The following is a 13,931-nucleotide window of genomic DNA, read 5'->3' on the forward strand; positions in this document are numbered from 1 at the left end:
CCTGCTGGAGACGTTTGAACAGATAAGGTGAATGAAAATCCCCCCCTCCCCACTAGCTATCACTGAGCTGCTCTCGAGCAAGGCACACTAATAGTTGAGGAGTATGATTGAGCTGGATGACTCACAACAGGTGTCAGTGTGTATTACTACATCTGTATGGATAATGCAGCAGTGTTTTGCTGACAGGCATTTCCCCCACAGACAGAAAAAGCACAAGAAGTGTCAGAAACTCACAGCTTCTACTGTAGGTCTGGACTGAATATTACAGTGGCAATGTACCCTTTGAGAATGCATTAATCAATTGTGTTAAGCTGGGAAGAAAGCCAGTAGAATCCAGTATTCTTACTAGTGTAAGTGGATCTTGAGCCCAAGCTCTAAGTTAAAATTAAGGCCGGTTAAACACTGCCTGCGTGACGTGAGCGTGGCGTTTCTGTTGCGTGTCAGCTGCGTGGATTTTTCTATGTCTCTTTACACACCAGAAACGTGTCTGATGCGGTGCTGCTGCTGCTAGCCTTGTCTGGACACATGTATGTTTTCCATTGATAAAATTATATACCATGTTATATATAAATATATGCTGATTTGATTACAGCAAAGACAACGTCGACAGTATTGACGGCAAAATAGGCTACAGAATATTTCGTTCTGTATTGACAGGTGCAATATTAGAAAATAGTTTTTTTTATTACATTTATATCTGCATTTATATCAAAACCTAGAGACTTTCAAACTCCAACATGTCATTTATTAATATGTATTCGTGTCTAAACAACATATAAACATCTTTTCCTAATCTATTTTGCCTAGAAACGCTTCCAACACGGTTGCGTGTCACGTGAAAAATAGGCGTTGGTTCTATTTCTAGCAGGCTGGCACGTGTTTTCGGCGCGGCTCAAGCTGTGCCTGAGACGCGCGTGTCACGCAGGCAGTGTGTAAGCTCTAACCTGTTAACATGGGAGCCGAAATATAAACGGACACGCCACGCAGCTGACATGCTCGCGCGACGCATCCAGTGTGTAACCGGCCTTAGTCTGAGTTAAGAGGGCACGCAGGAGAGGATCCAGCTCTGGCTATAATGAAAATTATTTCAGAAGTAAAAGGATCCATCAGGGATCAGGGTCATGACAGAAAAATAAAAAATCTCCTTATCAAATGCAAATTCAGTGTAAATATCCCAAGCATGTAGCATATTATATACTGTTTTAATATGAAAGGACAGGTCCTGATGCATCTTCTCTTGCTGTCTTTCACAAAACATTGCTTATGGTAATTTGAAATCCCATAAAGACGTTATTGTGTTACTCACCTTCTCTGATGAGCTCAAACACATCTCCAACACACGCGGCAACACTACATTGGGGTACTGAGGCATGGCTTAAGGCCATATTTGCAGCCTCCGCTCCGCTTTCCAGGAGATAAGCATGTTGCGCATTTCACAATTATATGAGCAGCCCACAATTCAGCACTAAAAATATGTGATACTTGCTTGTGTTTTTGTTCTGAAATTTCATAGGTGATTTATGATATCTCACTTTTAATAAAAAGGTGAGGAAAATATTGTGGGATTGAAGAGTTTGGAAGAAAAATGCTGTGAAACCCACAGAAACGTCAGACCTAATTACCTTGTGTTTTTTACAGAAAGTGAGGTTGGAAAAATATTACTGAGAACTGAAAATAATGATGATAAATGTTGAAAGCATTTTATTTTATTACACTTACCCTGCCATGGCAGCATTCCCAGCCCTGAGTACACTCATGCATCTGTTTTATAAAGGTTGGATTGGCTAGTGCTTTCTAAAAATGCCTTCAAATTTTAAATGTATTTATTACATTGCAGTACATCTATACAAGGGAATGGAGGCATGCACTGTTTATTAATTGACATCTATTGGAAATTAATTAATTTAGTAATGAAAACATGCTGGCATCTGAGTGGCTTTATCTTTAAAATCTAATACAATCCAATACAACAGCCCTGCAATGACATCTATCTTTACGAAGCTCAACGTGATTAATTTTCAGTTGAAATGTCCGAAATGTGTAAAAGATAATGATAATGTTTTAATTTCCTTCCCGTTTACCTACATGAAGGAGACAGTATATTAGTAATATCTTTTAATATAATAGAGTCCAGTACAACAACATCACCTGTATGACTGTGTGAAAAAAAACTGAACATTATCATAAAAGTAGACTTTAGTCTTATTATATTGCATTATGTTGTGCAGGTGTATCTAATTAAGTGGCCACTGAGAGTATTGCATCCAATGCAGTCAAGACTGGGATTTAGGCAAGGCTTGTTTGCTTGTCATATTTGCACTAAGAATGTTAAAAGGAAGTTCTTATAGTATATAGAACTAATCTTGAACTCAAATGTGTCTGGACTCAAGCTTACATCAAATGCAAATAATGTTGGTTTCATGAGTTTTTGAGATATCCACCTCTGATTTTTTTTTGCCCCCAACCAATGGAGACAATGATGAACTTGTGCCCAAAACAAGTATTGAGAAGTATTAAGAAATTACATTTGACATTTGCAGTTGGGTTTCTACTGGAGCTACTTTCTACCAAAGAAATAATCCAAATGAAAACTGTTGCCAGAGAGGTCTGTGATTTAGGAGAAACCGGGTCAATATTTCTGGAAAGATACATTGCTGTTGAGTTTTCTATTATTGGGATAAACCCAATAGCAACAGCTCTTAGAGGGCGAATTTCTGAAAGCATAGCAACACTGAGCTATCTATTACAGTTAACTATATAAAATCTGACAGTGGTATTCCCATAACACTATTAATAGAATAATATCCCATCTTAAGGGTTCTTGTGGTTGCAGATCTTACAGTATCCATCACTTCATCCAGGAGCGCCTAAGGCCAACTGTTGGAGACATGGAGGCTATGGTGTCAGAATTGGTTTGTCATCATAGCCAGCTGGATATCCCGCCTCTGCACACATGCCTCTATTCACATTCACAAATAATTTCCTTCGATTTCGCTACTGTGCTCTAGAAATAAACACTGACATTCAGGGAATATTGAAATGGTAAAAGGCCAAGCATGATCAAACACACCTTGTCCTCCTCCTTGTCGCCCCCTCAACATCTTTCTGATGTATTTTCTGTGCTGTTAATCATGGTGCCACTTTCCTCTTCTCTACTCTCATTTCTTTCTTTGTAGTACTAATTCAACCTCCTTGCATTGCCCTCTCCTCCATGGTTCCTAGTAACATGGTGTCCACATCTGTACACTATTCTTTTTTATTCAGTCTAAATAGTGCAACACAGCAATCATACACTGCAATGGCCCTTCGGGTTACATAATCCATTGTCTGAACCAGTAGTGTCACATGGATAAAACATAGCCAATAAGTGCTGATTACTGCAATACCATTTCTGTGTTTCTGCTAGGTTTTGTTTCAGTAGTGATAGTTTCCTAAGTGAATACAGCGTGTAGATCCGGCCTGTTTCGTTCTAGACACAGCTGAGAAGTCAAGACAGCCAAAGTCATCATAAAGCTGGGTGTTTTATTTTGAAATTTGTTTTATTTTGTAACCTATCTGGCTGCGCTGTGGCCTTCCTGTGTATGATTACCTACCGGGCTCGACACATTCAAGAGGAGACGATCGCAGTGTGCGGGCCGGTGTGGCCGCTACGTTCCTGATCGCAGCTGGTATGAACTGACAGATTTTATAACGTGCGCTGAAATAAAAAAAGGTCCAAATCCCGGCGCTTTGCTCCAAATCCCCGGCACTTTGCTCCAAATCCCGGCGCTTTGCTGCAAATCACGGTGCTTTGCAAGTTTCTGCGTCCAGTGTGTTTTTGGAGTTAGGAAACTGTTGCGTGAAACAGGTGATTTAACGTCTCTGCTCATTTTATATACAGTTTAGCAACATCAGCGGACCGCCGCTGCTAAATGTACTGTATATAGCGGAAACAGTGCCTTTCAATGGAATACGGACACAATATAAAAAGCTACAACCATGGTACACCGCAGTAGATTGTAGCAGCTTGAAGGTTACTGAAAAGCAAACATGCAGTCTGGATGTTTTGAGTTTGAGTAATCCTGTGTGGAAAAACTGAAGTGAATTACTACTATTCTCCACTAGCTGCTTGTTGTTCATCAGTGTGCCCCTGAGTGAGCCATTTAACCCCCATCTGCTGCAGTTGAGCTGCTCTAAGGGCTTCAGATGAAAAGTGGGGTGTTTTATGGTCAGCTCCTGGATGCTAACTGTGCAGGTGCAGTGAGTGCCTTGCAGGAAAAAAAAAATGGGTACACAGTCGGAACAACCCTGAATAAACAAAAGCAATAAAAAAAAACACAATATTCTCCCTCTTAGAATTGCTCTGCCCAAGGTTTCATGAATTTCCACTCATAATATGTTTATAGTTGTTTCTTGTCTTTGGGTTTGTGGTTGGTGTGACAAGTAGGTTTGTTATGTCTTTCCAACATGTGATGTTATTTGCATTGTGCCGTTTTCTCTTGTCTTTTTTTATTCAATCCTTGTGTTAATGTTTGATTGTTTGTGTACTGTATTTGCATCATGTGTTTTGATGCTGACTTTTGATTGTTGGGTTCTTTTAGGCACGATGTAGAGCTCTTTTAAACTGTATATGAAGTATGGTTCAAAGTAGGTATGGGCAATTGAAGGGAAAAGATGTAATAGTAGTTTTGAAGTGTTGAAATGTAAGTGTTTACCATAGCTTCAAAGTGTGACATTAGAAAATGTAAGGCTAGACAAAGCACATGTTATTTGCAGGCTCTGGACCAGGTTGCTTGGAGGTACTGTAAAATGCTCCATGCTAACATGCTGATGTTTTGCAGGTATTATGTTGACCGTGTTCACCATCTTAGTTTAGTGTGTTGGCCTGCTAACATTTGCTAATTAGCACTATGCACAAAGTACTGTACAGATGAGACTGATGGGAATGTAGTCAGTTTTTCAGGTACTTGGTCACAATCCCAAATATTGGACATTAAAATTTAGACCTGATAATGGCACCATAGAAAGTTTGGGGATGACTAAAGTTATTACAATTTATCCTAGGGAGGACATGAATGTTTGTATCAAATGTCAAAGTAATCCATCCAACAGGAACAATGAATGTATATACAAAGTTTTGTGGCAAATCCATCTAGTAGATTTTGAGATATTTCACCGACTACAATTGTGACCCACTGCTGGCACATGAAAAGTAAGGAGACCACGAAATTCTGTCAACAGTTGAATCAACACTTCTTTGCCTGAGTCTGAACAAAAATGTATTACTATAAGCTTTGCAAAGGTAGTGCCTGTTGCTGTGTCCATGACCTGTGGATGTCAGATGTTTTGTGAATTACTAATTAAACTCTCCGCTAAAGACGCAGCTGCCTGGAGCAATATCGCTGTGAGAGCATAAACACGGAATAAATCATAAATAATAAAAATAGGGAAATGGCTAAATAATGTTTTAATGCGTACAGGGTAGCACAGTGCTGCTATTTGTCACTTCTTGTAAAGCAATAACCATGGATTTAAATTAAGCAGCGAATTAGCTGGTAATCAAACTGTTTGCATTCAGACCTTTTCTCCACCGTTATCAGCAAACCTGCAATTGACTGGCAAATAAGCTGTTCCCTGCAATGACAGGCTTTTTTTTTCCACAATTAATTTTCACTTGTGTAAACATTTTGTTTACAGTCATACTAGAATGGAACAACAGTAGCATGGTTAATTAGCTAGTGGAATGTTTGGGTAATTCCAAGTCGTACTGCTTATAGTAATATAATAGGCCATATTTCCCTCTCACAGTGAGGTACTGTGCTACTCTAAATGCAGGGAAATGGTTTTCTCTCTTTACGTTTCCGACAAACACACACACACACACACACACACACACACACACACACACACACACACATTTTGTTTAGTCAGCAGAGACACTAGCTGAAGTGGTTGCTGTGGCATCCACAAATCTGGGGGTTGGAGATTCTGAAGGGTGGGTTGTAGTTGTTTGGCAGTTGAGTTCAAATATCATAATGTAATAAATAATATAATACTAATGTAATATTGAACTCATGTTCACCCAATGTGTGTGTTGATTGGCAAAGGCCTCAAAACAACTCCATACCACCCATACTTGCAGCTGTGGCTATTATATGTATCCTTTATTTAACCAGGTAAAATCATTGAGATCAAAATCTAGAGTGACCTGGCCATGAGGGCAGCATAAACATTGTTACAAATTCAACTGGCACACATTACAAATGAGTGAGCACAATATCCAGTTAAAAAGAAAAGTTATAATGCATAAATAGGTACCTTTTTTAAAATGAAAAAAAAAATTTCAGTGAAACATTTAGGAGCAGTAATTATGTACGTAGTATTACAGAGACAGTAATATTGTAATATAACTAATCACTCTTAAATGACAGTAACTAGTAATCTATAATGTATTACAGTACATTTTGGAAGTAACTTGCCCAACACTGATTATATATTATATTTGCGTATGATTTAGATATGTTTGAAGACTGTAAAAAAATCTGACACGCACAGTGCAACTTGCTAACAATGAAAAAGAATAATTTTGCATATTACACTACACCTTTTCTATTATACTTATGAAGTATGAGTATGTTGCGCACATTTTCACTGCATGTTCTGTTATTATAAATACCAGCATGTGTGTTGTGTACCTTTTCCACATTTTCCAAAATATTAATTTATAATAATATTAATGAGCAAAGGAAACAAATGGTATTGTGCAGCTAGCTTTGTCACTTTACTATAAATTTAAATTGTTTTTCGATGTAATCTCAAAAATATGCATTTGAGGCCTGTGGCAAGAGAGGACTGTACAATCTGAAGCAATCACAAAAGAGCAGAGCGCCTTTGATGTTCAGATGAAACAAATGTCTTGTTTGGCGGAAGCACTCTGTTTCTTTCTCTCTATCACACACACACACACACACACACACACACACACACACACACACACACACACACATATACACACACACACACACACAGTATGAATTAGGTTGATTAACATTTTAGGTAGTGGATAAGTCACGTGTTGCATTACATTATGAACACATCTCTGTAAATTAGAAAAAGGTGCATCTTATTATCATTAAAAAAAACACTGTGTACTGGAGGTTTGCTAACATTTCTATGATTTTCATGGCAGACATTTTGACACAGGTGCAGGTACTAAAGTTGGCTCGATTTCCGGTTTTAATAATACTTTTAATGATACTTTTACTATTTGTCAATCCGCAGGGGCAACAAGGTACATGTAATTGGCAGTTGAAATGGATCTAAGCCTCTTTACACACACAGCACATATAATTCAGGGCGTAGGGCAGGGTCAACCATGGTACAGCGCTCCTGGAGCAGTTTGGGGGGTTCGGTGCCTTGCTCAAGGGAACCACGGCAATGCCCAGGAGGCAAACTGGCACCTTTTCCAGCTGCCATTCCACATTCCATACTTGTGTTGATTATTAATTACACCTGTGGTTTTTCTGCTTGGACATTGAAATATATTTTCCATGAATAAGTTAAGGTTCTGTTGTCTTTCAGTAGGAGTTGTGCATAAACAGAAACATTTAAATGTTATCTGTTGTTGAAATTCTACAAACTACATCTGTATTAACGCACTGTTTCCCAGTGTTACCTGTTCATTACAGGCATTATGCTTGTGGGCAAATAGTGGATGAAATTGTTTGGGCTGCACACACATGCAGTGACAGGATCTCTGCATTCACACAAAATCCGGCACCTTCCCGCAGGTTTGTGGAGAGGTGTGGGTGTGTATATTTGTGCTTAGGCTTGGGCCGGTGTAAAAATGTTCAAACCGGTTGATATCAAGCCAAACACCGGACCGGACTGTTATACCAAAATCTACCACTAAGTGTCCCACTTTTCTTAGCCACTCCCGAGTGAGACTGATGAGAGTGCCCATAGTGACAGTTTAGTGACTCCAGTCTACATGGTGGTGCACCTCCAAGCCATGAGTTTTTACCTGTAGTGACAAGAAGCCTTTTTGGTTTAGTGTTTACACTTTGCCTCGTCTTTCTCAGCTCACCTCTTTCCTCGGCTTGAAATCCAAAATGTTTCCATATATGCAGTGCAGTTTTAGTTTTCTTTGAGGATAACTGTCATATATCATCTTGTCACACCAAAAACACACACAAACATTCTAGTAAAAAAAAACTGCAAAATGCACCGTTCCCTCTCCTACCGCTGCTGAAATGTAATGTCCACATCACGCTGCTTGGCTCAGCAGTAAAGTTTTGTAAAACCGCCAGAGACTAGCGGCTCTGTTAGTTTATTTATAAACAAACATAAAATTATGTTAATTACATGTCATATTGCTTTTTACCAAGGCAATCTACTTGGAAAGTGTAGAGAGCTAAGCTACCAGTTACTCCACGTTAAATGAAGCTATAACCTTACACTGAAGCTAACAATAGCCCCCAAATAAATGTAGCAAGCTAAACTACAGCAACGTGCTAACTGTTTACTAAATCAGAGCTATTTTTTCATATATCCATGTACACGACATATCCGTGTTAGCCTGTGGCATCAGTAATCCTCACCAGTTTTATTTTAGACCACAGCAAAAAGCTCGGCTTCCCTTGAGCTTCAGAATGCTCGGGGAAATGTCGCTCATGTGGAGCTACAACACTACTTGAACAATAAAAGAGCTAAGCTAGTGAAAAGCTATTTGATTCAGAAACTGCAACTCTCCTGAGAAGTAGTTAAACTAGTATTGCTAATGCCCAACACTGCTTCCTCTTGCTAATGTAGGCTACTTATAAATTGGCCAGAAGGTGCCATAATGACAAATACCGTTTCAGCCGGTTAGCATGAAATCAAACTGGTTTAGCCTTGTCCACTGGACTGGTGAAACCAGAAATTGACCCAACTCTATTTTTGCTTTAGAATGTAACTGCCGTGAAACAATCAGAAAATAACTATTTAAGTTCTAGCTTGCTCAACCACAGCTGCTCTCTCTCTCTCTCTCTCTCTCTCTCTCTCTCTCTCTCTCTCTCTCTCTCTCTCTCTCTCTCTCTCTCTCTCTCTCTCTCTTTCTCTCTCTCTCTCTCTCTGTCACTAAGTCATGCCAACACATCATTTTTTTGTCATTCATGTGTCAGTTAGAATAGGACCCATGTTTGAATACCTCGTGCAATGTTTACTTACATTCATATTCATTCATAGTGTCTAGTGTATTTTGCTTCTTCACTTCTACTGCTTCTTTTGTGCTATTTCCTTTTGCTGTGCTTCTGTGTACAATCTAGACTAGCAATTATGGGTTGTTTTGTATGTCCTCATCATCGTCTGTGTTTCTGTCTCTGTAGGTTCTTTTGAGTGTCCTCATCATCGTCTGTGTTTTTGTCTCTGTCTTGATGTCTATGTGCCTACAAACACAATCACTCTCCTGATAGACATTGATGTCACTTCCTCTCTATCTCTCTCATTCTTTCTTTTCCTTCAGGAGCCTTTTTTCCATACTGAAAATCACAATGACTGCTGCCTTATTAAATGAGCATTCATTTCAGGAAGATTAAAGCCATTACAATGAGCAATTGAAAGAGAGCAGGAAAAATGAATAAGATACACTTATGCATTCATATGCCATTTAACCAAGTAACAGGATTTATGAAATCAATTACTTAAGTGTGTGTGTGTGTGTGTGTGTGTGTGTGTGTGTGTGTGTGTGTGTGTGTGTGTGTGTGTGTGTGTGTGTGTGTGTGTGTGTGTGTGTACAGTATATGCTTAGAGGCCAAGAAAAATATGAAGGGAATAAGATTATCTCAAGTCAAGGTTGTTGTGCACATGTGATATAATGCATACATTTAAGAGGGGGAAAGTCAGAGACACAGTCAACAGCCTAACGCTATGAAAGATCCATTCACTCACCACTTAGACAAACATGTATTACATGTAATGTGTCTTGTTGTGCAGGTTAAAAACAAAATGCTGTAAACCATTCTCCCATTGGCTCAGCAGCACAGCTCAGACAAATCTCTTGACATTTCTAAGCAAAGAAATATAAATCACTGAAAACATGAAAATACTGGGTAGCATATCTACTGTGTGTGTATGTGTGTGTGTGTGTGCGTGTGCGTGTGCGTGTGCGTGTGCGTGTGCGTGTGTGTGTGTGTGTGTTTGTGTGTGCATGTGCAACGGCACTCAATTGGCTGCTGTGTGTTCCTGGTTGCTTCTTCACCTCATTGACGCTCCCCAGAACAAAGCTGCTACACAACCTCTTCAGTACAACTTAAAAAGTTGCTGATCTACACTTTTATTCAAGTTCACATAAACCTCAAGTCCTGAACTTAATCACACTGGAGGTTAATATCTGACAGTGTTTGAATTTGAAACTGTTATACATATTGACCAAAATCACAGAATGGAACTGATCCCAATATCTGATTTATGAAAGACATTACATTGTATGATCAGTCATTGACAGCCATAAAATGAATACCATGTGAAACAAATAGATGATGTATGCTACATCCAGGGTTGTTAGTTTGGTGACTGTTGATTTTTTTTTTGCAGCCTTTAAATAAAGATGGAGGGCTGCCATAATAATAAAATTTGGCAAACAGTTGTGGAATCTCTTAGCTGCAGAGTGACTCAAAATAAAAATAAATAATTGTGCAAGCGTTCTATTTCCTTTTCTAACCATTCCATATACATTCTCGTATGCCACAGTGATATCAACCGTTTACTCATTCAAAATATTTATGGTGAATAATAAATAATATGTCATACATACAGTATATGCCTGGTTAATGTTCCGTGACATGGAGTATAATGTAATGTGTGATCGTGTTCTACTAATAAGTTAAACATGCCAAAAATAATATATTTATTATTTAGTTGGCTCTAAGTTTCTGTTATGGATTAGTCCGACTGGATGGCTAGACTAACAACATTAGTAAAGTTAGCTAAGGCTAGCTCAAATGTTAATGTTAGAGATATGGGTACACCGCGAGGATTTACGGACATTTCAAAAGCTTTGGACATATCCCCCACAACAGAACGAACGAGAGACACTTATACATTCTTTTATTTACGGTGCTATCTTGCGCTACATCGTTAATAAAGACAGAAACACTCCGGTACACCCCGTGCTTCCTGTAACGATAGCTATCAATCAACAACCCATTCTCACTCCCAACTCGTAAAACACAGATGCCTGAGCAGTGGCTCTCAGCGTCAGATACGAGGCAAAAAACACCCTTCAGCGTATGTATGGAACGCACCAGGAAGAGCAGCAGCGCGACCACCGCGCTGTAAGATGACATAGTATTAGGAGCGATCCTTAGAGTAGTATTAAAGACCAAAATGCCGTGTGAGGAGGTTGGTTGAACAGGTGTATGGGTCATACAACACAGGACTTTCACCCAGGAGACCGGGGTTTGTGTCCCGTGAGTCACTGAAACGTACATTTTATAACCCCACCCACGATCTTTTCCTAAATCTAACTGTCCCGTTCTTGTGCCGCATGTCTGAAGGCCCGACCAAGACCGTCAAAAGTGACGTCAAGAGTCCTGACGCTAAAGGAGACTTTTAGCGTGAATAACAAACGCCAAAGGCACATGACCAAGCGTCCGTATTTTACGCGATGGGACAGTGAGAAAATGTTGCAATCAAGGTAGGCTAAGGAGGTCGATTGTTTTGAAAAGTGACCAATCATAACAAGGCCAGTGCCTCCCTTGGTTTCGGTGTCAAAAGCAGATATCCACTTTGGGAGCAGAGTTACCTGTAAGATCGTGTATTTCCCTCCAGTGCTTGCAAAGCAGACACTCTCACATGTGTGGTGGCTGCTCTGTGCGCTTGCTGAATAGTTTTATACATGAGGTGCCATACTTTGCCCCTCCCTATTTTTTGTCTGGGTTGTTGAATTGGTGCACGAAGACTAACATCTGCGCGTGTGAAATAATAGAATTTGCTCGTGAGCGTGTTTTATCGTGCTCCGGAGATATGTCATAACCAACCTAATAATAACAATCTGAGCCTGTCAGTGGCAGAAAACAAGCAATTTAGTGGACATAAATTGACGGTGCGCATTTGCCCGATAGGGTGACATTGCACCTTGGTTCGTGACTGCCGGGTTACAGCGTTCTCGATTAAACCTGGACCAATGCCAAAGAGTTTTGTTCACATTAGTCACTTACACGCAAATGTATCATTTAGAGTCCATGTTGAAAAATACCAAAATTCCCCTTTTAAGGGCAATTTAGCATTGCAAATATAAGTGCGCCTTGAGCCTTAATATTGGGAGCATAAACCTTAATGATGTTATTACAAGTTTAATATCAAACTATTGCTTTCTTAAACTGATAATTTATATGGAATGGTTAGAAAAGGAAATAGAACTCTTGCACAATTATTTATTTTTATTTTGAGACACTGTGCAGCTAAGAGATTACACGCTTGCCAAATTGTGTTATTATGGCAGCCCTCTGGGTTGTTGAATTGGTGCGCAAAGATGAGTATCTGCCTGTCTCGGGAGATATGACATAAACCTGACTCCATAGTTGTTGCGTCTCTGACTACATTATGGAAAGATGGTGAAGTGTCGTTCTGAGGTCTCGCGTGGTGTCTTGCTTGAAGACAGCGATGTGGACCGCGAGTCTGGAGAGAGAAGTGTTTGTTGCTTTGGAGTACAGAAAGCATAGCTTTGTGTTGTCTAAGCGATTGTGTTGTCTAAATGATTTTCAATTGTGCATTTCTGAATTGTGCCGATGAAATGTTGAGCTACAATTCGTGCAGCTTTCAAAGACGTTACCTTTTGGACTAGCTACATTTTCTGTGTTGCTATGGCATCAGTACTTACACACGAAAGCATGGCAGGATAACAGCAACTTCACCATCACATGTTAACCAATACTACAACATGGCAACAACATCTTTTACAATTCAAAGTTGAAGATCCATATTCAAATATTCCCTCTTAATTTTAACACTACGGTAACACATCCAGAGCTAAGAACCAGCATCTTACTGAATGCTACATTTAAATGACTTCACCTGAATTACACAAGAGCCCACCACACTGATAATGATGATGGATGATGACTACATTTTTCTCAGCCAGCTTAGAGCTGTGGAGCAGTCCATGCTGAGGAGACGAGCTGTAATTTGGGTAATTTTGCTTCACGATTCACCATTTTCTTTAATGACAATAATTATCGTAGGAAAACATCTGTAGGATGGGTTGTTTCCCCTTCCCTTCCTCTCCTTCTTTGTCTGATCAATGTCTTGCTAAATCACTGATGTATTTCCTATTCTTCCTCCTCCTCATCTTCCTTTCTTCACTCACCCTCTCTCTATGCCCCTAACTCAATTTGTCTCAGTACAATCAAAGTTTATAAACCGTACCTGAGAACAGTTATTGTATTTTGGTCTTAACTCCCCTCTCTCTTTCACTCGATTATCAAAAACTGTTAATAGGAAGACGTATACACTATATATTATACTTATACACTAAACACTATAACTTATACAGCAGTCAGCCGCTAGAATACTTACAGGAAAGCATCTTCACATTACTCCCAATACTTAAATCACTTCATTGGCTTCCCATTCAACAGATAATCCACTTTCAAAGCCTTTTGTTGGTTTTTAAGGCACAACATGGCTCAGCTCCCTAGTATATTTCTGACCTGCTCACTGATTATACCCCCATCAGACCTCTCAAGTTTTCAGACAGTGGCTTTTTGGTTGTACTCAGAATAAGATCAGGAGCTGGTAAAGGTGCTTACTGTAAACCTTCTACATTTAAAGCTAAGCTCAAAACCTTCCTGTTTTTCTTTCAGGCCTATGTCTGTAGGTATTGGGTATATGTATAAATATTAGGGCTGGGACGATATGCTTTTGTCTCGATTCGATTCTTTCACGATACATGGGTGCCGATTCAATTTGTATTG

At 39.4% G+C, this 13,931-nt stretch overlaps 1 protein-coding gene across 1 annotated transcript in view; it reads right to left on the bottom strand.

The window, feature by feature from the left end:
* cpne5b (copine Vb) overlaps positions 1 to 13,931 on the bottom strand; it is a 136,358-nt gene that overhangs the window by 80,443 nt on the left and 41,984 nt on the right. The window lies entirely within an intron of this gene.

This window comes from Perca flavescens, chromosome 4 (genome assembly GCF_004354835.1).
Source record: "Perca flavescens isolate YP-PL-M2 chromosome 4, PFLA_1.0, whole genome shotgun sequence".
Taxonomy (NCBI): Eukaryota; Metazoa; Chordata; class Actinopteri; order Perciformes; family Percidae; genus Perca; species Perca flavescens.